We start from the raw sequence: 7151 nt of genomic DNA on the forward strand, positions 1-7151 counted from the left end.
CCCTCCTGTAGTGTCGGCCATACACCGCTTGTGAGGGTCTCTTCAATCCCCTCTCTCTCTCTCTCTCTCTCTCTCTCTCTCTCTCTCTCTCTCTCACACACACCGGCTTTCTCCTTCAGCTTCCTGCCTTCCTCCTCACTCCCGCAACCTCAGTTTCTTTTTCTCTTTTACTTTTTCTTTCCCCTTAGCTGCCTTGCACTTCTATTTATGAAGAGGATGTGGCAGCTGTGGCAAATCAGCAGCCCCGGAAACAATCACAGATGCGGACGGTTTCTCACCTGTGCGCTTAAGTGAGAAACGCCTACATCACGAACCACCCCGGGGACCGCATCAGCCACACAACCACCATGCAGACCTCGCTAAGCCACGAGTGCGGTGATAATTTATTTAAAACTGGCCTTCCTGATGGAAGCTGTGAACCTGCAACACCACAAAGGGGTCATGCTGGGACAAAAGGTTAAAGAATTTCTATAGAGTCATATGTGAGACCTACAACTATACATACTATATAAGGCATCAAAACAAAAGTGTTAATTAAAATGATAAAAGATAATATATTCAACTAGTTATTTTATGTATAATTTTAAAGTATACTATATTACAAAAAATGGTTTTAAAAAAATTATTAAAACAAATATGTTTATTGCACTAGTAAAAGATTTAAATTGGCTAGGGACTTTCAGAAGACAGAAGAAAGCAATATCATTTGATCTTCACAGAAACCTTTAACGAGTTGTAACATACATTTGTGAATATCTACCCTGACATTTTGACTTAATAATTTCTAAATATGCCATTTTCAATTAACACTGTAGCATAATGATTTTTGAAGGAAATATAATTGAAAATTTCTTGAAAAAATTAGGAATTTTAAAGGCTTGCCTAGGGCTTCTAGTGATAAAATCCAGCTCTTTTTTCACCCTAGTTTAAACATACTGATAACTCTTTTATTATTACATTGAGCCCCAGGCAACCAGAAGGTTGTAAAGCCTGGCCTACTTAAAGCTTAAATGAAAATATGTTCAACGGTCTCTTTTTAACTGTATTTTAAGAGATGAACAGAAATACACATCAAATAATTCTTGGGTATTCTTTAGATAAACAACAGAGTAGTTAGGACAGCATTTAAATTTACACTGCAACATCAATAAACATTGTTAACAAATAATAGGTCACTTAGACAATCACAGATCATTAATTTTTCATCAACCATTAAATAAAAAAACACCTTCTGGAAGATCTAGCAGAAAATCAGTTTATCGTGTTTATTTCCTCTACTTGCAGAGCATTGTAAATAGGGTTATTATATTTAGCTCTGGCTTTACTAAGGAACAGCGAAATCAAGCCTTTCATAATTTTTATAAAACCGTAATGTATTTACATTTGTTTTTATTATATTGGTTGAACATTAGTTCTAAGTGAAGTGTATACAGAGTGTCCAAATGCATATGGGGAATACAGAAAGTATTCAGACTTCCTCACTTTCAGCACATTTTATTGTGTTGTATATTTAATTTTAAATTGACCAACCTTTGTCAATCATCCACACTTAATAACCCATAATGACAAAATGAAAACATGTTTTTAAAAAGGTTTGCAAATGTATTAAATATAAAAACTGAAATCTCCCATTTACATAAGTGAGGACAAAACCAAGCCATGAAGTCCAAGGGACTCTCTGTGGACCTCTGCTATAAACTTATGTGAGGCATAGGTCAAACTAAGTACCTGGGCAAGAAGGGCCTTTCATCGGGAAGTTGACCAAGATGCCAAAGGTCAGAGCTACAAAAAAATCCTCTCCTGACATGGGAGAATGGGTCAGAAGGACAAATATCTCAGCATCCCTCCACCAATCAGGCATTTATGGTATAGTGTTTAGACGGACATCTTCTTGAGTAAAAGACATATGACAGTTTTGAGTTTCCCAAATGACATTTAAAAGAGTCTGAAGACTCCCTTAGGGTGGAGGAATACAAGGTGAGACGCTCACTCCAGGCTGTCAATCCTAGGAAGGCAGCAGGTCCCGACGGTGTCCCTGAACGTGTGTTGAGGAGCTGTGCAGAGCAGCTGGCTGGGGTCTTCACAAAGATCTTTAACCTGTCACTGTTCCAGGCCTCAGTTCCTGCCTGTCTGAAATCCTCCATCTTACTCCCTTTACCAAAAAAATCACCCATAACCTATCTGAATGACTATCGGCCAGTAGCGCTCACCCTGGTGTTGATGAAGTGTTTTGAGAGACTGGTCTGGAGTCATATAATGTCCTTCATCCCTCCCACCTTTCATGCACACCAATTTGCTTACAGGGCCAGCAGGTCTACTGAGCACACTGTTGCTGCTGCTCTCCATGCTACCCTGTCTAATCTGGAGCACCAGGGGAGCTACGCACGTCTCCTCTTTATTGATTTTAGCTCTGCTTTTAATACCATCCTCCCTCCCAGATTGATGTGCAAGCTGCTAGCACTGAGACTCCCATATTCCACCTGTATATGGATTAAAGACTCCCTGACAGACTGCACACAAAGGGTTAGGGTGGGCCCTCACATCTCCTTGGCCATCAGCATCAGCACTGGTTCTCCTCAGGGGTGTGTGCTGAGCCCCCTGCTCTTCACGCTGTACACACATGACTGCGCCCCACAGCAACACCATCGTCAAATTTGCAGACGACACCATTGTGGTGAGGATGAGTCCGCCTACAGGGACGAAGTGGAGCGGCTGACAGCATGGTGCACTGACAACAACCTGCTCCTGAACACAATTAAGACTAAGGAGCTTGTTGTGGACTTCAGGAAAAAGAAAACGGACATCAAACCACTTTACATCAGAGGGGACTGTATGGAGAGGGTATCAGACTTCCGCTTCCTGGGAGTCCACAGCTGAGCTGGCGAAGAAGGCTCAGCAGAGACTTCATTTCCTGAGAGCCCTCAGGAAAAATACCATCCCCCAAAAACTGCTGGTGTCCTTCTATTACTGCTCTATTGAGAGTATCCTGTGCTACTCCCTCTGCATGTGGTTTTCCAGCTGCACAACAGTGCAGAGGAAAACACTTCAGCGGATCGTAAAGACTGCCCAGCAGATCATTGGCTGTTCTTTACCCTCTCTGGATGAACTGCACAGCTCTCGCTGCCTCAGAAAAGCATAAAACATCTTGAAAGTTTCCTCATACCCCCTCATGACATGTTCCAACTTTTGGCATCAGGCAAAAGATATAGGAGCATCAAAACAAAGACAAATAGATTGAATAACAGTTTCTACCCTGTTGCTATTAGAGCATTGAATGCCACCTAATCACCTCCAATGCAGCAGTGCAACAGATGACATCTTGTGCAATACTGTTTCATGTGCAATTAAGGTCTTATGTTGAATGTTTGTGTTCTACCTTATTTCTTCTTATCCTTTTGTAATTATAATTATTTATATTTTGACACCGCAGGGACTAATTTTGTTGTATTTATTACAATGACAATAAAGATATTCTAATATTCTGAGAAACAAAATTAAATTTTTTGGGAAGAACTCCAAGCACTATAACAGGCGAAGATCAGACACTGCTCATCACCTGCCCCAATACCATCCCTACAAGGAGCAATGATGGTAAGTCAAGATCTCAGTTTAGGGCGATGGTTCATCTTTCAGCATGATAGTGACCTGAAGCATACAGCTAACACAACATTGGAGCGGATTTAGGATAATTCCCTGATTGCCCTTGAATGGCCCATGCACATCCCAGACTTAAAATGTCATAGAACATCTGTGAATAGACCTGAAAATGGTAGTTTACAGACACTTCCCATCCAATCTAACATAGATTGAGAGGATCTGCCAGGAAGATAAACTGCCCAAATCCAGGTGTACAAAGCTCGTTCAGACCTACTCAAAAAGACTCAAAGCTGTAATTGCTGCCAAAGAGGATTCTGCAAAATACCTAAATAACGGTTTAAATATTTCTAAGAATAAGAGATTTCAATTTCTGACTTTTAATAAATTTACACATTTTTTGTTCACTTTGTCATTATGGGATACTGGATGTAGATTAATGGGAAAAATAACAGATTTATCCATTTGAAATTAAATCCACAACTCAATAAAGTGTGCAGAAAGTGAAGGAGTCTGAATACTTTCTGAATCCACTGTATTTAGAACAACAGAACAATCTAGACAGGAACATGCAATTGAGCCCAACAAAGCTTTCCAATCCTATGCACTTAATTCTTCTAAAATAACGTAAAGTTTAGAAAAAAACCTGCCCCTTTCACAAAATATGAATAAGTAATAATCCCAAAAATTAAAGTGCTGATTTTAAATCCAAGGATCTGAGAGATATACAAAAACGTTTGCCTACAATATGCAACCTAGCATACAGCAAAGTATACAGAAAAGATTTTGAACGGGATCTCCCCCCATGACTAACCAAGCAGATGCTTGGCCATTTTGAAGTCCAAATAAATTAAATTACTATTGAGTCTAACTTCTTAAAGAAGGATTTGTTAATATAAACAGTGTATGTATAGTATATCTATACAGGCATTCAATAGAAATCCAGTCCAGGATCCTCCCACAAACACCCTTATAAGACAGGTGGAACTGGTTTTACCCTCAATGCTTTGAAAACAACTTTTTTTCCACCAGGTTAGTGGAGCTGCAGTGGGTACTACAATGGGATCTACCCATGTCAACTTCTTCATTGGCTGGGTGGAAGAGTGTTTCTTTCCTTCCTATCTAGGTTTTGTACCGGAAACATAAAAAAAATATATCAATGATTATATTGGTGCTGTCTCTTGCTCCAGGAGCCAGCTAAAGGAATTCATTAATGTATTTACTAGTTTCCATCCATCTCTCAGTTTACAGTTGAAGTTTCCACCACAGCTCTAACATTTCAGTCTTTTAATCAACTTTCTAGGACTTAAGACCTCTCTTAAAAAGCAACTGACTCACACAGTTAACTTCTCTACAGCTCCTTCCATCCCTGGCATACTAAAAACTCTATACCTTTGGACTTTGCTTTTTCTGCAGTGATGAGAATGACTTCTGCAATGAAGCACTCAGAATGAGGAGTTTTTTCATTGATAGAGGATACTCTTCTCATATGATAGACAGGACCATTGATCAGTCTAGGAACCTCATAACATCCACTCTAAGAGGAACCCTAATAATGAAACCAGCATCAAGCTGGGCCTCCAATTCCACCCTAACACTCTTTCTCTCCCACAGGTCATCAAACAAAACTTCCCAATTTTGCAGACTGATCATTCCACAGGAGTCTTTTTTCCTAACTCTCCCTTGATCTACTTCCAACGACTACCTACCTACATGATGGGCTAGCAGACCATTACAGCAAGTGTGTGTTTGTTTGAACCATTAAAACCAATTGATTTATAAGGCCTATTGTAAAACTATTCACATCCCTTCACATCATAGCCACACTGACCTTTCAGTTATTGTTCTTTAAAGGGCTCTAATGCCACTTTGGAAAGAAAAGTGCTTAATATATGTGCTTAATAAGTGCTTAATATATGCAGTATACACTGTGTTTGTGTGTGCATGTACTTATACTGAATATATATGTTTAACAATTTATCTGATTATATATTATCTGTCCACCTTCTTTGGAGAAAAAAAATGCTAGACATACAGAAATCAAAGACAATATATAGCAAATGAGAGGAGGGGTGCATGGGGGTTGCTGGATCAATAAGGTGGGGTTTGGAGGGTGTTGGTCATAAAGTCTTTTTTTATTATTTAGGTGTCCTTCTTTTTAAGCCTGCATATGCTGCAGCATTTTCATTTGAGAGCCATGATTTAGCCAGCTCTTTGGCACTTTCAGTATTAGCCCTGAATGTTAATTGCACCATGTGCCATTTAAACATGAGACCAGTTAAACTGTGCACGTGAGTATCTTAGAGATTGTGGGACCTTCCTTCTGACAGCGTTGCAGACGTTGGTCGTTAATACTTCCTGACATTGCAGCTGATTTTCCCAACAGTTGTGACAGAGCAGGCGTATCCAAACTGTAAGCTAATATCAAAAGGTGTTAACATTTGTAATAATTACTTACACACGACAAAAAAAAAAACTACACTTTTCAATTACTATTACAATGACCAAAACATAAATGTTGATAAACCATATGCAAGTGTACCTGCTTTTCGACATCTTGTTTGAGGAAAACTCCAAGCTGAAGGTTTAAACCTTCTAGACATTCAACTTCCAGTCACCATGCACTTTGTTTTTGCAAACTGCCACACCGCTTTGAACATTGAGCACTTGCATGCGCACCACCTCAGAATGCAGTTCACGATCATGAGGAAGCCAGAGCTGTATTTGTTTTGATAGATTTGTAGAAGGTATTTTTTGATACAAAAGCCAGAAGATTTAATAAAGTAACATACATTTGCAATGTCAAAACAAAAGCTTTATTGTTCATGCCTAGAGTTACGGAAACAAAAAAAAAATCCCAACTTGAACATAACATGATCAAACAAATGGTAAAGACAAGGCTGAAGTTGGCTACTTATTCACAGCTCCTTATTTATTTCATCTTACTCTGTGTGTGTGTGTGTTAAAATGAATGGTAGTAAAATAAAACTAAGTTTAGGCAGAAGATAACATCCACCGATCATAATGAAGAGTATTCCAAAAAGAAATTTTTTCCTGCTGCTTTTGTAGTTGTTGAATATTTACACTTCAACGTTGTTTCCTCATATATTATGTATTTTTACAATAATAAATAGTAGCATCTCAAACTGATTATCTGTTATTTTTTAACTTTTAAATGCATATTTATTAAATGTATAAAAAATGATATTAAAATGCTTATATGCTTCCGTTGTTAAGAATATTTAGATATTTACTTATTTACAGTTTGCACAATTCAGTGTGTTTCTTCATGCTAGTCCCAGGCTCAGATAAATTTTGCCAGATCAACATGCAGACAACAATACAGATTTCCATACCGGGTCGGTCGAGCCCCAGGTTAACAACGACCACCACCAGTACTGTTAGCCAATAGGGTGCTGGTGGATATTGGGCTACTGTTGGCTGAAGAAGAAGAACAGAGAGGAGACGTGTCCGGAGGAAGATAAAGAGAGTGTAATTGAGGGTAGGAATTTTGAATGTTGGCAGTATGACTGCTAAAGGGAGAGAGTAAGCTTATA

This window comes from Erpetoichthys calabaricus, chromosome 15 (genome assembly GCF_900747795.2).
Source record: "Erpetoichthys calabaricus chromosome 15, fErpCal1.3, whole genome shotgun sequence".
In the NCBI taxonomy this organism is placed as follows: Eukaryota; Metazoa; Chordata; class Cladistia; order Polypteriformes; family Polypteridae; genus Erpetoichthys; species Erpetoichthys calabaricus.